Source organism: Lepus europaeus, chromosome 4 (assembly GCF_033115175.1).
Source record: "Lepus europaeus isolate LE1 chromosome 4, mLepTim1.pri, whole genome shotgun sequence".
In the NCBI taxonomy this organism is placed as follows: Eukaryota; Metazoa; Chordata; class Mammalia; order Lagomorpha; family Leporidae; genus Lepus; species Lepus europaeus.
Window position 1 is genome coordinate 34,823,623 of NC_084830.1, and position 18,308 is coordinate 34,841,930.

An 18,308-nucleotide genomic window follows, 5' to 3' on the forward strand; every position below is an offset into this window, starting at 1 on the left:
TGCAACCCTTGAAGCAGCAGATGATGGCCCCATACCTGAGTTCTTCCCACCCTCATGAGAGACCCAGATGGAGTTCTTAACTCCTGCCTTCTGTTTGTCCCAGCCTCATCTGTTATGGGCATTTGGGGGCTGAACTGGTGGATAGAAGGTCTCTCTCTCCCTTCCCCTCGCCCTCACCCTTCCCCCCTCACTTTCTCCCTTGAACCGTCTGCCTTGCTTCGTCTCCCTCTCCTCCTCTCTCTCTCTCCCTTTGATTCCTTCCTCTCCCTCTCTCTCTTCCTCTTCTCCCTTCCTCTCCCTCTCCCTCTCCCCTTCTCTTCCTCTCTCTCTCCTTGTATCCCTCTTCCCCTCCCCTTATTCCTCTCTCCCTCCTCCTCCTCTATCCACTCCCTCTCCCCCCATCCCTCTCTCCTTCTCTCTCCCTTAAGCCATTTCCCTCTGTCACTCTGTCCTTCCAGTAATATTTTTTAAGTTAATGTAGCCAATAAATGCCAAACCCTCATTCAGATACAGGTCTCCATAATCCTAGACCTATGTTTATATTCCCTTGCCAACACCCCACAAAAGAAACCCTAGTTTACTGTATCTTTGTGATGTATTTAATTATTCTTTTGTACTTTTAGATGATTTTATTACTTTAATGGGATAATACTACAGAGAACATCCCAGTATATACAACTTTATACTCTCATCTTTTTGCTTCCTTAAGATGAAACTTTAGAAGTGTATTTTTAGGTGAAAAAGTGTATACTATTTTAAGTCATTTACATAAAGGCCAAATCTACCTTCAGAAAATAATATAACAATATACATCTTCAGTAGCATATGAAAAATGCCAGTTTATCTCTACCCTCACTAACATAAGTGTTACTTTACTTGCTTTTTAATTTTCATTTACTTTGTCTTTGGTCTATCAGTTTCCTCAGAAGTTTCATGTTTAACAAGCAGTATACCAACTAAATAAATTACACAAATAGTGTTAACGAAATCAGGAAAAACCTAAATGTCATTTAAGTTATATGTATACATACATACATAATTATATAAAACCATATGAATTATATTCTTTATAACTACATTAATATGAAATATAGGTCTAAAATGCATTAAATTATATTTATAAGTCTCCACAAATGTCAACATTTATACGTAGGAATAACTTTCATTTAATATTTAATAGGCACATTATTTTCTGCAAAACATCTTAATTATGACAAATTTGCCACAATAATACATTCCAGGATGTGTTATGCTGGGAAACTGCCATTCTGGGAAGAGTGAAGTCACTTGGCCTTTAGGTTGGCATGTCAGAACATGCTCAGGGAAAGTAATATGTAATCAGAAGATATGTATTGCAATGGCTACTTAATTGTAGTTCATGAAATGTTAACTACAGTAATATGTATTCTGCATGATTTTTTAAACGTGTTCTGTAAGAAGGCTTTTACTGGTCATTTTTTACATTTTTTAAATGTGCTGTTCTGTAATATTTTTACTGGTCATTAAATTTTTTAAGTTAAAAATGTATTTCTTTTCTTAAGATACATACTTTAAACAATAAAAGAAGCAATCCAAACAAAACTTTTTCCCAACTATAGTAGATTCTGACTAGTAGATTCTGGTTCCCATGCCTGTTGATGAACTATGTTCTCTTTGAGCTCATACATTCTCAGGTATTTTTTTTTAAGATTTATTTTATTTATTTTAAAGTCAGAGTTACAGAGAGAAAGGTCTTCCATCTGCTGGTTCACTCCCTAGATGGCCACAATGGCCAGAGCTGAGCTGATCTGAAGCCAGGAGCCAGAAGCTTCTTCCGGGTCTCCCACGTGGGTGTGGGGGCCCAAGCACTTGGGCCATCTTCTGCTGCTTTCCCAGGCCATAGCAGAGAGCTGGATCAGAAAAGGAGCAGCCAGGACTATGACCCGGTGCCCATATGGGATGCCAGTGTTCAGGCCAGGGCTCTAACCCGCTGCGCCACAGCGCAAGCCCCCTCAGGTTATGTATTTTAAACCTGTTCTATGACATGTCCGTGGGCAGTGTCACTTCCATAAATTACATTAGCTAAAATGAGTTTCTCTTGAGTTGTAATCATCACTGGAAGGCCGTGAGGGAGTAGAATGCAAAACAGGTAAAGGTTGATGAGAAAATAGTGTCTTAAAGCCATTACAGGGCAGAAATCTGTAGCAGGAGTGAGCTCATTGCGTTGGGAAAGGGGAGGGCTAATTGAACGGCTCATCTTGTGAGATTTAAACAGAAAACTTACAGTTTTTTTCACACTTGGTTTGGGAAGTTATGGAGAGCAGGTGAGATTTGGGGAGCTTTGATGCCGAAAGGTGTAGGCAGCCCATAGACAAGTCATAGACAAGTCAAGGTCAGTCTTGGCTTTTGGAATTCCTGGGATGAGAAAGTCCCATACTCCCATGTTGAAAGAGAATGATCAAACAAGAACAATCTGCTAAAATTAACTATGTTGTGACTGTGTTGTAGAAAGCCCGGTAAGTTGCTTGTGTATGTTGTTAACTTCTGAGTTGCCTTGAGCTGTGGCTGGTTATGCATAAATATCTCTGAGACACTGGAATAAACGAGCCTTGATCAGCCTTGTTGTCTTGGCTCCATTCTCTGCGCCCTTGTCCCTCTTTTCATTCCCACTCCCTCCTTCAGGTTCCATTCCACTGGTGCTGCAGGCCCTCGTAGAAAGGAAAGTAAATCTGGTAGGAAGGTTGGAGGAAGAAGGAAGCCATTTCAACAATAGAGATTAGAAGATAGCAGACTTGGAGTTGGAATGTAATCACTTAGAAAGGAAATGAATATTTATGTATACTATCTGTATTTCCAACTATAATACCAAGATGGATAAGAGAAATTTTCATAAAGAAAGTCAAAATATCCTAATTATGTAAGTGAAAGTATTTACATCACTGATATATTAATTCCTTGGACCAATATAAAATTCAACACTGCCAAAATAGACTGTTATTTTGAAGACTTAAATTGCATCATGTCATTGATGATTAGAAACTTAATGTCTTGAGTTGTCTTCTGGTATCAATAGCAATTTGTGAAAGACACATTTTACAGAATACCATCAACTGTAATGATTGATTTAATGTGCTTTTTTTTTTTTTTTTTTTTTTTTTTTGACAGGCAGAGTGGATAGTGAGAGAAAGACAGAGAGAAAGGTCTTCCTTTTTGCCATTGGTTCACCCTCCAGTGGCCGCTGCAGCTGGCGCATCTCGCTGATCCAAAGCCAGGAGCCAGGTGCTTCTCCTGGTCTCCCATGCGGGTGCAGGGCCCAAGGACTTGGGCCATCCTCCACTGCCTTCCTGGGCCATAGCAGAGAGCTGGCCTGGAAGAGGGGCAACCGGGACAGAATCTGGCACCCCAACCGGGACTAGAACCTGGTGTGCAGGCGCCTCAAGACGGAGGATTAGCCTGTTGAGCCACAGCGCCGGCCTTAATGTGCATTTTAAAAAGTCTCTACACAATGAATGATTAGTAGCAATTCTATAAGGTGAAAGGTATAGTTTATCTTTTAGAGTACAGGTTTAAAATTGGTCATTCCTTTGACGTATAGTTTATTCAATTGTTCTTGCTCCACTTGTGTTAATCTGTTACCTAAGTGTAGTTTATGAAACAAACCTGGAATGCTAAGTACTTTTTCCATGTGCACTTAATTAACAAGAATTCTAGAAGTTTCACAAATGAATGTGATACAATTTTAATAAGAGTCTCTAAATATAAATAATAAAGAGTCTCTAAAAGGGAGAAGGGCAAGGCAACATGTAATTGAGGATAATTAGAATAGGAATCCTTGTTATAACCATGCCTTAAGTATGAAGTCATTAACATAAGATTCAGAAGGTAAGAAAGGTATACTGCATCTCTCAATAAGTCAGATGAGTTTTTAGTTTATGAAAGTTTAACATTTGAGAACAGTGTGTGAATTCTCTCAAAATCTTTTTTAAATATTAACAATGTGGGGGACAGCGCTGTGGCTCATTTGGCTAATCCTCCATCTGTTGCGCCAGCATCCCATATGGGTGCTGGGTTCTAGTCCCGGTTGCTCTTCTTCCAGTCCAGCTCTCTGCTGTGGCCCGGGTAGGCAGTGGAGGATGGCACAAGTGCTTGGGCCCCTGCACTCACGTAGGAGACCAGGAGGAAGCACCTGGCTCCTGGCTTTGGACCGGTGCAGCTGTGGCCATAGCAGCCATTTTGGGGGTGAACCAACGGAAGGCTTTTATCTCTGTCTCTGTGTCTATCTCTGTCAAAAAAAAAAAATTAACAATGTGTCTGATAAAAGTTCCCCTGACAAAGTAAGCTTCATATGAAATTTATAATTCTGCAGTTCCACAGACTATTTAAATATCTAGCTATAGCAAGTATCATCATAGAATCCTTTGTTTCTTTAGAAGGAATCAAAAGTAGTTGTGTGGCCAGCGCCGCAGCTCACTTGGCTAATCCTCCGCCTGCGGCGCTGGCACCCCGGGTTCTAGTCCCTGTTGGGGCGCCAGATTCTGTCCCAGTCGCTCCTCTTCCAGTCCAGCTCTCTGCTGTGGCCCGGGAGGGCAGTGGAGGATGGCCCAAGTGCTTGGGCCCTGCACCCACATGGGAGACCAGAAGGAAGCACCTGGCACCTGACTCCTGGCTTCGCCTTTCTCTCTCTCTCTCTCTCTCTCTCTCACTGTCTAACTCTGCCTGTCTTAAAAAAAAAAAAAAGTAGTGGAACAGCAACATTCCACCCATCCTTGTGTGGTTTACCAGATTTGGGTGGCAAGTGAATTTATTTATGATATGAGTAATTCAAGTAAAAATAAAGAACAGAGTTACAAATACTTTGGTTGAGAAGGGGTTAGTTAGAAAAAGGGATAACCTTAGGGTCTTCAGAGAGATGATGAGGCCTAACCACAGTTTTAAGCAATGAATACAATATTGTCAGGTAGATAGTAGTAAGAAAACCAGTAGATGGTGAGCGCTTCTCATTAGACGATTTTCTGAGGGCTATATAAACATTAACTCCTTTAACCCTTAAGATTATATGAGTTAAGAAATATTCATTTTCACAGATTAGACAAATAGGTCACCAGGCTCAATGTCTCTCAGCTGGTAGAGAAGCTAAAAGTGAATCCCAAAAAGCCTGATTACTTGTCTCTTAGAGGGACAGGGAGTGTCCATCAGTCTCTGCCTCCCTTTAAATTACCCTAGGGAGAATGATCAAATTAATCACAGCTTCCCCAGCTCCCTTCAATTAACCTTCATTTACACTTTCCACAGCTACACTAGTCAGTGAGTGCTTTTCAATCTGTGTTCTTTCAATAATGTCAGGTATGGATAAACTGAAACTCCTGGAGAACTTTAGGGAAAAAAATTTCCCTCTCAAAAATACTTATCTTTTTAAAAAGTTCCTATAAATCTAATGTTTTGCATTCCATAGCTGCTGTGCTGAAACAGGCAAAACCTTTTTTCCTTGTGTTCATGCTGTAGCAACCCTAATCCTCCCTGAAACAATGCCTGGAGGCATCTAGCTAAAGAACACAAGCAAGTGGGAGGGAAAATAACACATTTATGAAATTTAAAATACAAGTCGAAGATGAACAAGAGAGGTACAGATTGCCCTTAGGGTAAGGTGGGAAAAAAATTTATGTGATTAGAAAGAGGAAATGGGAAAAAGATACTTTTAGAAGGTGGACAAGGAAAGCCTCTAAGTTTTTGTACCTCAACCCAAGAGTAGAGGATAAGCAAGTCCAGAGGAACAGCTCCAGGGAAAGCATGTCAGTCTAGGAACAAACATAAAATCCTGAATAGAGCATAGACTTTTAGTTCCTCCTAGGTTCTGAAAAAAGATGAATTGCCAGGAACATGGACAGAAGGTACAAAAAGTTAGAATCATCAGGCAGAGCCTTTTAGACTTTGGTAAGGAATTTGAATTTTATTCTAAGAGAAATGGAAGCCAATGAAGAAGTTTAACCAATAAAATGGGAGGATATCTTTCATATTTAAAAAATATAACCCTGTGAATAATGGATTCTAAAATGGGTGTATGACATCCAAGTGCAGATGTAAATAGCAGTGGATTAGAGGTAAGGAGTCTGTGCTGAAGATGTTATTTAGAGCCCTTAGGTGATCAAGATTCATATTGAGAATAGAGTTGAGACAGAGAAAAGAAGAAGATTCAGGACTAAATCCTGAAGCTGTATAAACGCAAGAGCTTGGATAGGCAAGAGGATAGTGAGGACTAAGCAAAACTTAGACTCTGCCTAGCCAGCCAGCAGTTGTGAAGCATGGAGTGCTGTGCCCATGACTTTTGACCTTTCATGCTCATTTAACCTACTATCATAATGACTTTGCCAACTTGAGATTTTAATGTAAGTTTGTGTTTTTGTCTTGTAAAAAACTGAAAATGGATTGTATTGGATTAATGGTATTGATGATCATTTTTTGGCTAGTACAAAGCAATATATATTAAGGAATGTATTAAAGAGAAAAGACTACAGTACATACAGATGTCTTTTTAAATGTCTGAATCTTGAAAATGGTAATTCTGACATAAAAGCCATCTATTATATCAGACTGAAATTAATAAGTATTGCAATTATTTTTAGTATTGTATCCTTGGAATTAAATATTCTTGGTATTATATATTACATATTTTCCTAAGATATAAACTACCCACAATATAGCCACAGTCTTTCTAGAAAGATAGTTTGTCTGGTTGTCAATTACTCACATCCACCCAAAAGTTTTACTGACAATTTTCCCCTCAGGCTGAATTTTATTCTTTCAAAAAGTTTATTGTTTTAAAATTAGATTTAATGTGGGATAAACTGTGTAAAAGAAGACACAAACAGCAAAAGTAGTTTCATTTGGTTCATAAATATCAGCATAGAAAAAGCAGTAATTTATACTGTCCCATTTCTTGAATTTCTATATCAAATTAAGCTGGATAAAAGGTTCCAAATTTTCTTCAGGCAATTTTTTTGTTTGTTTTAATAAGCAGCAGTTTTCACTTAATACAAAATAACTCGGTGGCAAATGCCCAGATTTTGTATTAACACGTGTAATTTTCCAGAAGAAATGTCAAGTCCTATTGCTGGCCCTTTAATATGGATTGATTAGATGCAGTGTCAGAGTTTTATTAAGAACATCTGAAAAGAAGAATACCTAGAAAAGTGGGTACATCAGTGGTAACGTTAATATTATGCTTCAAGGGAGTGACTTATTTATGCTAAAGCTGCACATTTCTCTGGATTTGAATGAATTGGATAGAATTTCAGACTGAGTGATGTAGTACAAACAATTGCATTCAGATTCTTTGTTAGTTTAGCCATGTATACATGGCTGTCAAGGGAGTTTCTGGTTCCTTGTGATATTCATTAGCTTTGGGGTCTCTTAAATCATCCAGCAGTAACATGCAGTAATAAATGAGTATGTCCAATTCCAACACCTCCCAGTCATCCTACAACTCCCATGGGTCTCATTTGTCAAAGTTAGTCTATGAGATTTTTGGAACTGAAATCTTGTCTTCTTCAGTGCTGAATTAATAACTATACTGTTTCTAATTATTCCTCATTAAATATTATACTGGAAGATTCTTCTTGTAAAATATTACAAGATTAGATCCTTTATATAAAATAATTGATAATAACCCTTCTAGCCATAAACTATAATAAAATGACAACTGTTTTCACCATAAGCTGAGCATGAATTTGATTTTTTTTTTTTTGACAGGCAGAGTTAGACAGTGCGAGAGAGAGAAACAGAGAGAAAGGTCTTCCTTCCATTGGTTCACCCCCAAAATGGCCACTACAGCTAGAATGCTGCGCCGATCCGAAGCCAGGAGCCAAGTGCTTCCTTCTGGTCTCCCATGTGGGTGCAGGGCCCAAGCACTTGGGCCATCCTCCACTGCCTTCCCGGGCCACAGCAGAGAGCTGGACTGGAAGAGGAGCAACCGTGACAGAATCTGGCGCCCCAACAGGGACTAGAGCTCGGGGTGCCAGCGCCGCAGGTGAAGGATTAGCCAAGTGGGCCACAGTGCCAGCCTGAATTTGATTTTTAGTGTTATGTCCACAACTTAAGGTTTTATATACTTCCAACTCAGAATTAACCTTTCTTTTGAATCTTATATATTTTCATAATGCTCACAGGTTGTAGAAGTTCATTCTCATTTTTATTTTTATTTTTTTTTAACTTTTATTTAATGAATATAAATTTCCAAAGTACAGCTTATGGGTTACAATGGCTTCCCCCCTCCCGTAACTTCCCTCCCGCCCGCAACCCTCCCCTCTCCCGCTCCCTCTCCCCTTCCATTCATGTAAGGATTCATTTTCAATTCTCTTTGTATACAGAAGATCAGCTTAGTATATATTAGGTAAAGTTTTCAACATTTTGCACATAAGCACTACAAAGTGAAAAAAACTACCATTGGATTACTAATTATAGCATCAAATAGCAATGTACAGCACATTAAAGACAGAAAACCCACATGATTTTTTTTTCAAATTAATTAACTTTCTATGCCATTTCCCCTTCAATACCAGGTTGTTATTTTTTTTTTCATTTCCAATTCTCTTTATATACAGAAGATCACTTCAGTATATCATTAGTAAAGAGCTCATCAGTTTGTGCCCACACAGAAACGCAAAGTATAAGGATAAAGTATTACATTCTATATCTAGAGTCAGGACCTAAGCTGATCAGGTCATTGTTTCTTATAGTGTCCATTTCATTTCAGCAGGTTTCCCCTTTGGTGCTCAGTTAGTTGTCGCCGATCAGGGAAAAGAAATGATATTTGTCTCTTTGGGACTGGCTTAATTCACTCAGCATGATGTTTTCCAGATCCCTCCATCTTGTTTCAAATGACTGGGTTTCATTGTTCCTTACTGCTGTATAGTATTCTATGGAGTACATGTCCCATAATTTCTTTATCCAGTCTACTGTTGATGGGCATTTGGGTTGGTTCCAAGTCTTAGCTATTGTGAATTGAGCTGCAATAAACATTAATGTGCAGATGGCTTTTTTATTAGCCAAATTAATTTCCTTTGGGTAAATTCCAAGGAGTGGGATGGCTGGGTTGGATGGTAGGGTTATGTTCAGGTTTCTGTCATTCTCATTTTTAAATGAGATATATGCTATACTGCATTTTTACCTCCCTATGAAAACTTTTATATTTACCTTATCTTCCACATGAGTTGCTACAATATTTCCTATAATACTCCCTTAACTGTTCATTTAGTTTCAAGGCTTTGTTTAACATCACTGTGTGCCAAACACTGTGCAGGACTCTGGAAATATATTTATAAACAGGTAAGACTGACATCTTCTTGTTGTGGAGCTTGTGCTCAATGGGGAAAACATCATAATTGCATTCTAGAATGGTGAATGCTACAGTTGTGGAATTACAGGGTTCCATATGAACACATAGAGGACCTCTCCTTTAAATAATCATTACTCTTATAGGCTCAAATTCCCTTTGCGCAATTCTACTTTACTTCTTAGGAAACTTCAGCAGCTCTACTATGTCACTTTGTCAATATCCACTATTTCTTTTCTGTATTGTATTTTTAACTACTTTCTACTCATAAGTAGCATTTTTTAAAGTCCTTTCTCATAAGGGGATACTTGGTTTTTCTGTATGTAGATTCCTCTGTGCCAACTGTCAACTGTGCTATTTCACTGTCATTCTTCAAATTCTTCATCCTGGATTACAGTAGTTTCTCCTTAGACTCTGAGCAGCCTTTTCTAATGTCATGGGAGACCATCATTCCAGAGAGTAATAAGGATCAGGCTCACCAAAGACTCACTTGACAATTCTGAGCCATTATTTCTGATGTTGATAATTGTTTACCATCAGTACTTGACCATTTGTGTTCTAATAAGAAAAGATACAATATTCTTGTTTATCTGTATGACTTCGTTTTTTTTAATTCATTTGTTTATTTGCAAGTCAGATTTACACAGAGAAGGAGACGGAGAGAGAGAGAGAGAAAGAGAGAGTCTTTCATCCATTGGTTCACTCTCCAGTTGGCCACAACAGCTGGAGCTGTGCCAATCCAAAGCCAGGAACCAGAAACTTCCTCCGGGTCTCTCACACAGTTGCGGGGGCCCAAGACTTGGACTATCTTCTACTGCTTTCACAGGCCATAGCAGAGAGCTGGATAGGAAGTGGAGCAACTGGGACTCGAACCAGCACCCACATGGGATGCTGGCACTGCAGGCGCCAGCTTAGCCCACTATGCCACAGCGCTGGCCCCTCTGTATGACTTCTTTAAGTCAGAGGATTGGGGAAATGAATTGGGATTTCAGGTTCTATGACAGCCCTTCTGGATAACAGTAATAGAAATAGACTCTAAACTATTTTTTGTGAATTGTGTCATTAATTATTTTAAAAGCAGCTACTTATTGAATCATTTTCTGTGTCAACCATTTTTACAGAGTCATGACAATCATGCCAATTGAGTATCAGTATCTGCGTATTTTTAGAAAAAGAATGGCAAGCTTTTGATATAGCTATTAAGAGGCCTGGGTTCCATTCCTGGCTCTGCTCCTGCTGACAACCTCCTGCTAATGGCTCCCTGTGAGTGAGCAGATGATGATTCAGGTAGTTGGGTCCATGTCACCCATGTGGGAGACTTGAATTGAGTTTCTGATTGCTGGCTTTGACCTGGCCCATCCCCTGCTGTTCTGGGCATTTGGGGAGTAAACCTGTAGAGGAGATATCTCTCTCCTCTTCTCACCCTTTCAAATAAAGGTCTAAATAAATGCAAATTTTAAAAAGGAGGGAGAGATGGAAGCCTCAGAGACTATAATTTACCACTCAACTAATAAGTAGAATAGAGAACTCAGAATTGAACCAAGATTTATCTAGGCCCTGAGATCATTGAAACTAAGACATACAATGTTAGGTGCCCCTTTTCCTGAGTGATTGGCATATTTAATTAGTATTTCACCTACTTAAAGCCAAAACACCCAAAATTCAGCCTTGGATAGTGTATATGACTGAGTTGAGGTAAATTACTTTTTTTTTTTTTTTTTTTTGCCAGGCAGAGTTAGACAGTGAGGGAGAGAGAGACAGAGAGAAAGGTCTTCTTTCCATTGGTTCATCCCCCAAATGGCCACTACAGCCGGTGCGCTGTGCCGATCCAAAGCCAGGAGCCAGTTGCTTCCTCCTGGTCTCCCATGCGGGTGCAGGGCCCAAGCACTTGGGCCATCCTCCACTGCCTTCCCGGGCCACAGCAGAGAGCTGGACTGGAAGAGGAGCAACTGGGACAGAATCCGGCGCCCCAACCAGGACTAGAACCTGGGATGCCGGCCCCGCAGGCAGAGGATTAGCCAAGTGAGCCACGGCACAGGCGAGGTAAATTACTTAATTTCCATCATGTATGGTAACAAATGGTCTATCAAATTATTCTTTACGGTGCCTCCCCTTTATCACCTCCTTAGGACCACTGGACTATAACAACATTGAGTAATCAAACATGATACCAGCTATCGTACCCCGCCTTGCAAATTAGGCTTATTGAATATTTGTTTACATCATACTCAAGCCCAAAGTGCTATGTTCAGTGTGATTTTGATTCATGTCACCCTCCTTTAGGGCAAGCCAGCAATAGGCCCAGCTGTGTTTTCTCCTGTTTTTGCTTTCTGTTTCTTGTTGGTCTGCTACTGAAAAAAAAAAAAAAAAAGCATAACCCTTTCAATTTTTTATACTTTTTAACTAAATATAAAGAGAAATGTGTTTCTCAGCCTTTATTTTATTGCTCAGATTTTTTTTTGTATTTTTTTGCTCTTTTCTTTATATTCTAATGGACCCTCCCTTGACAAACCAAATGAGTGTTTCTGAAGCTTCAGATCCATTATATTATGCATATGAATTTTCTAGAGGCCCGTTACCTAAATGTTCCTAGTAAGTCTGTTATAATTTGATGAGGATTTATATCCTCTACTTCCTCCTACCCCAGCCAATCTCAAACATTGCCCATTTCATGAATGCCTCTCCTACCCTCTCCCTGGGTATCTAATTTGACCCATAATTTAAAGTCCCAATTTTATCTCCACCCTTAACTCCCTTTCTCTATGATCATCACACACTAATCTCCCTATATAGAACTTAGCTTCTGTGCTACATCTTCTTAAAACATCTAGTATAAAACAAATCAAAATTATTTTCCAGGCCTAGAACTTTCAGTGGCTTTCCATTTAACTTAAATCAAAATCTAAACTCCTTGACATTGTCTTCAAAGTCAAGAATAATCAAGACTCTCTCTACTTCTTCTTTTTTTTTTTTTTTTTTTTTAAGTTTTTGACAGGCAGAGTGGACAGTGAGAGAGAGACAGAGAGAAAGGTCTTCCTTTTGCTGTTGGTTCACCCTCCAATGGCTGCCGCGGTAGCGTGCTGCGGCCGGCGTACCGCGCTGATCCGATGGCAGGAGCCAGGTGCTTCTCCTGGTCTCCCATGGGGTGCAGGGCCCAAGGGCTTGGGCCATCCTCCACTGCACTCCCTGGCCACAGCAGAGAGCTGGCCTGGAAGAGGGGCAACCGGGACAGGATCGGTGCCCCGACCGGGACTAGAACCCAGTGTGCCGGCGCCGCTAAGCGGAGGATTAGCCTAGTGAGCCGCGGCGCCGGCCTCTACTTCTTTTTTATCAAGCTTTAATAATTGGTACTTTTATTTTGAAGTAAAATGGAAATTTGTTTACATTTCTCCAAGAGAAAGAAGTCTGCCAAAAATTTTTCAATAAAATTCTTTTTATTTTTTTAATCCAAGTTAATATTGAATAATAATTATATGTTACACAGTTCCACAGATCTAATAATATGCCTTTCTTTATTTCAGAAGTCTGGACAGTTGCAGTTGCTGTTTCTGCCCTACTCCTCCTCTAGCTGGAAAAGGAAGATAATATTCATCTATAATTAAGGTCTGTGAGCATGGTTGCTAACTTCTGCCAAACTTGGGGATAGGGTGCAGCCTTACTCATCCTTTTATAACCCACATGAATGATAATGTTGTCATCCAATTATAATGTTTTTTATTTGAAACACTTATCAGTGTGCTTTTACCATTTTCTAACATAATAAAAACAAATCAGCAAGCATATATCCTTTCTTATGACAGAAAATTAGAGGTAAAAATTTTAAAAAATACATAATTTTTATTCCATTCTTACAACTTTTATAAAGTATCTCTTGGAATACAATGGTTGGATCTTGTACTATTGTTACTATTATGTTCTAGAAACCAAGATCAGTTTTTCACTTCTATCCCATCCCTTACATCCTAGAGATGTAGTATGGCAAATATTCAAACACCTCCATCTACAGGCATAAAATACCAGGGTCTTTTTTTTTTTTTTTTTTTGACAGGTAGAGTTATAGATAGTGAGCGAGAAAGACAGACAGAAAGGTCTTCCTTCCATTGGTTCACTCCCCAAATGGCCGCCACGGCTGGCACTGCGCCGATCCGAAGCCAGGTGCTTCTTCTTGGTCTCCCATGTGGGTGCGGGAGCCCAAGAACTTGAGCCATCCTCCACTGTCCTCCCGGGCCACAGCAGAGAGCTGGCCTGGAAGAGGAGCAACTGGGACTAGAACCCAGTGCCCATATGGGATGCCGGCACTGCAGGCAGAGGGTTAACCAAGTGAGCCATGGTGCCAGCCCCAATACCAGGGTCTTTTGCCTCATGTCATGTCTCTGGCCTCTACTGTATTTACACACACTGACTTCCTATCCATTGCTCACAGGGGCCAAACTATTTACCATCTCAGATCTTTATATGTCTGCTCAGAACATGTTTCCCTTTCATCTCTTCTCATGACTGTCTCTTTCAGATGTGTCACCTTCTCAAACATTGATGTAATCTAGAATAGATTAATTTTCTTCTATCTTTGTCATAACAACCTGATAGTTTCTCTTACAAAACTGTTCAAAATTTAATTTTTCTGATTTTTCAAAATTTCTTCCCCATTGAAAGATGGCTGATCATGTTTTGTTAACTATTATATACCCAATGCCTATGGTAGTACCTAGCACAAAGGTCACATTTAACAAATACTTATCAGTTAATACTGTGTTTGAATTTTTAGGCAATAGTTCTTTTATATACCTGTCTTGGTTCCTCATTTATACCCTAACAGCTTTAAGGAAAGAGTTAACATCTTAAACCTCTTGATCAAAGATTATAAAAATTGACCCATTAGTAAATTATTAAATGATATGACTTATTTATGCCTTTCTTTATTCTTGTGTTTTTATTTTCAAAAGTGCAGTCCTTTTGTATGCTCTTTTAAATCTGTATTTCATTACAATGCTGGTTGACATTTTTGGTAACCCTTAAAAATTAATTTAACTGGCAGGAAAGAGCTATGTTTTACAGCTTGAATCTCAAATATTTTGGGGAACCTTTTTGAAAGGAAAAGATAACAAATACAAATTAGGTATTAGTTTTTGGAGAAGGCCTGTGAGAATGAAGGGAGTGTAAAACTTATTCTTTGTTTAGCTCTGCTATGAATGGGCCTTTGTTAACAACTAACATCCTGATCGCAGCTCATTTTTGCTTGCACTTGTGTCCAGCATTTGCAAGGTGTAGCATCTCAAATCATCGCACAGATTATCCTGTCTGACCCTGACGCAGCCCCACCCTTTCCTCCACACTCCCGTCACTCCTGTTTACTGCATGCAACTAAAGGCCAGCTGAGTGTCAGTATGACAACCCAGCCTTGCCACAACAGCTGGTAATGTTCTGATACTAATCCCATGATGTCAGTACTTACGTTGGCATTACTCTGACTTCTTATTAGCCTTGAAATCTATTCTTTGTCTCTTTCAAAAATTTTGCCTAAAGCCTAAAAGCCAAGTTTGCTTTTTTTTCCCTCTCCTTTTCCCCTCACTCTTTATCAGGAATTGGCATTTATTATATTAGCAACAGTAACTTTTTTCTCATTTTTTCCCCTCACAACACTTGAATTTTTAAAGAGTAAGGGGAAGACAAATGCATGGCAGCTACTGTACTATCCATTTGACTTTCATTTCACAATTACTCTATTTCAATACTTGAAGGCAGTTTCAGTTTTACTGATGAACCAATAAAGTTAAGGGGAAAAATGGGAATATACTAAACATGTCACTGAGAATTAGAGTTTTTCAAATAAAATGGCCTTGCAGCAGTAGAAAGGCAGCCCTGTGCCCTATTGTCTGTATTTTAGGCCATGCATTATTGGCTTTCACTGTGAGTTGGAGTTCTGTGGGTCTGGACATGATCTGCCAGCTGTGAGGCAATGTTTAGGTTAAAAGACCTGTCTCAGAGATTGGGAATGCTGAAACCCAGGCAAAGAAAATAAATGTCTGAGGGACATTAACTTATAGAGAGCATATTTATCCCATATGAATACCTTGCTTGCCTAGAAAAACACGGATATTTAACCTCTGAGGCAGCTATTGAAGTAAAGAGGAATAGGAGTGATGACAATAAAAGGGAGAAGGGAGAGAAATGATCAGGGTGCCCAAAGGATTGGGAATTTTTTTGAGGAGTCCCAGGCAAGAAACCACACACTGGGCTGTTAATGTATTATACGTTTAGTAAGCACCTAATATGTACCAGGTAGCATTCTCAACAATAGAAATATGGATAAGACGGTTCCTGACTTGAAGGAACATACAATGTAGCAGGAAAAAGACATACTTAAAAGTGTTCTATATTCGTGGTTTAGATGATAAAATGGTCACACAAAGGAGTAAGTGAATTTTGGTTGGGAATCACAGAAGAGAAGCCCCTGTACTACAAGTGGCAAACACTGTTGATTGCTTACTTTGAGCAGACCCAACACAGATTTGGGTATGATCCCAGGAAGCACTGTCAGTCAGAACTTGAAATTCAATAAATCCATAGCAGAGTAATTTTAAGGTTATAATTTCATATGTCCCACAAGTGATGTTTTAAATATCCAAATGGTCTTTAGTAGAAAAAAGGTTCCCCCACCCCTGTGGACATGACTCAGAAATGCGCCATAAAAGAGGAAACCAGTGTTTACTCTCTGCCTCTTGTTTCATTGGTTGGGAATCTTTTTGAGAGGAGAGAGAGGGAGAGAGAGAGAGAGAGAGAGGTCTTCCATTGACTTGTTCACTCCCCAATTGTCTGCAACGGCTGGATCTGCGCCGATCTGAAGCCAGGAGCCAGGAACTTCTTCCAGGTTTCCCATGCAGGGGCAGGGGCCCAAGGACTTGGGCCATCTTCTACTGCCTTCCCATGCCACAGCAGAGAGATGGATCAGAAGTGGAGCAGCCAGGACTTGAACCAGCACCTAAATGGGATGCCAGCACTGCAGGCAGTGGCTTTACCTTCTACACCACACCACCAGGGAAGGCCCCATGTAAGGTTCTCAACAGAGGTAAAAGCTTCAGGTCTTTTCCTTTTTCAGATGTATTTGAAAGGCAGAAAAATACAGACAGACAGAGATCTGCCGTCTGCTGGTTCACTAAAGCCTGAAACGACCAGTGCTGGGCCAGGCCAAAGCCAGGAGCCGGGAGCCACGAACTTAATTGGGGTCTTCCATTTCAGTAGCAGGCACTCAAGTATTTGCGCTATTACCACTTTCTCCCAAAGGTGTGCATTAGTAGAATCATGGAATAGAAAACAAGACTTGAAACCAGGTACTCTAAAATGGGATTCAGGCATCCCAAGGAGCATCTTAGCCACTTCACTGAAAACCCCACCTCAAAGGTTCCATTTTGATTAGCCACTGGGGAAGAGTGCTAGGAACTGAGCCTGGAGATTGTAGTTTTGACCAAGTTCTGATTTTATTATGCAGTGCAACAGAATGCCAATGAAGAATTTTAGACAAGGAACTGTTGTGATCTTGATATGTTTAAAAAATCATTTACGTGTGGACGAAAATAGAAATTAAAAACTTGTCTCAAGCATGCGTAAAACTGACAAAGACCAAAATCAGAATTATTGTTATCTGTATAGTTGGAAAAAGAAGATTACGATTTAGGGAGGATAAATAGAGAGCTTGCATTTATGTAATGTTTTACTTCTTTTAAAAAAACTTAAGAACATACTATCATTTAAGCTAAAAGGTGGCTATGCTGTTTGTAATATTATTTATTGTTCTTAATGTTTGAAATCAATATTTTAAAGACATGTTCTTTTGATAATGGTTGTTAGTTGAAGTGTCCAAAAGAGGCAGTCTGGGAATGTGAAGGCAAGAGGCCTTTCAGTGAGGCTCTGACGCTTGAAAGCCCATGTCCCCTCCACAGAGGGCAGCTGCTACCTAGCACTGGGTAGCTGTTGCCAAGCAGGAACTCAGACCCCTTGTTGCCAGAGAGCTCAATAATCTGTATTTTTTTTTTTTGGATGTGAAATGTTCTGGTTTTTAAAAAGCTGGCAACTAATTCAAATTAACTAAACAAAGCAAAATGAAACACTATGAGGATCCAAACAAACAAACAAAAAAAAGGCAAATGCTAATGCACTGGATTTAGCCCACATTTACCACACTGCCACTTTTGCTGTGGGATGCTATGTCCCACAAATCTCAGGAAATTGTTGTAAATTCTTTTATTGTGGAAGACATTATTCAAGTGGGGAAGGTGTAAATATTTCTGGGTTCTGCAGAAAGTGTACTAACCAGAATCCCTAGGGTCCCTGCTGGGAAGAGCTTTGGCTTTGCAGAGGGCGATTCTTAGCTTCTTGTATACTTTAAAGTCTGCAGATCTTTCACTCTGAGAATCTTGAAAAAGAAGCCAGACATTTCCATTGACTCTAAGGCTGTGTCAGCAAATGCCAGACCCAGCAGGCCCTTTCTATAGTACATTAAGGTTCCAAACAGCTGTAAAGAGTTTGTGCCAAGATCTCTACTAGTGTGACAAACACATAGCATTCTGCATGCCCCAGGAGGCCAATTAAAACTAGGAGACCACAGATGACAGTCTCTGAATACAGTCACCACACCTCTCAGGGCTGATGGCCATGATGTATTTTTCTGTTTTCTCCTCATTAGAAATGAAGCCTTGGATTGAAGATTATTTATCTGTTGATTTTGGTTTAATTTTTAGAAAAGGTATTTTGGATGTAAATGTCATCTAAAAAGAAGCCATTTTTTTTACCAACCTTATCTCACATAAATGACTTCTATGCCTTCTTCCTATAGACCACCCATTCCATTAGAGAATTAAGTCAGTATATTCTTTGGACAAAAACTGTAGTTACTAAAACTTCCTCAAAAGTACTAAAAAAAATCTCATGTTAAAAAAAAAATTGTGAAACCCTTTATGCTAATAAATCATTTTTTTATAAGTGGTCAGACCAGAAATTCAATTTG

The 18,308-nt window shown here is 39.5% G+C and overlaps 1 long non-coding RNA gene across 2 annotated transcripts in view; it reads left to right on the forward strand.

Moving 5' to 3' along the window:
* Window positions 1-18,308, forward strand: part of LOC133758307 (uncharacterized) — a 193,727-nt gene that overhangs the window by 49,312 nt on the left and 126,107 nt on the right. For both annotated transcript variants that reach the window (XR_009865780.1, XR_009865781.1), the window contains exon 2: window positions 12,829-12,910. This is a non-coding gene — a long non-coding RNA (uncharacterized LOC133758307). The remainder of the gene's footprint in view (window positions 1-12,828; window positions 12,911-18,308) is intronic.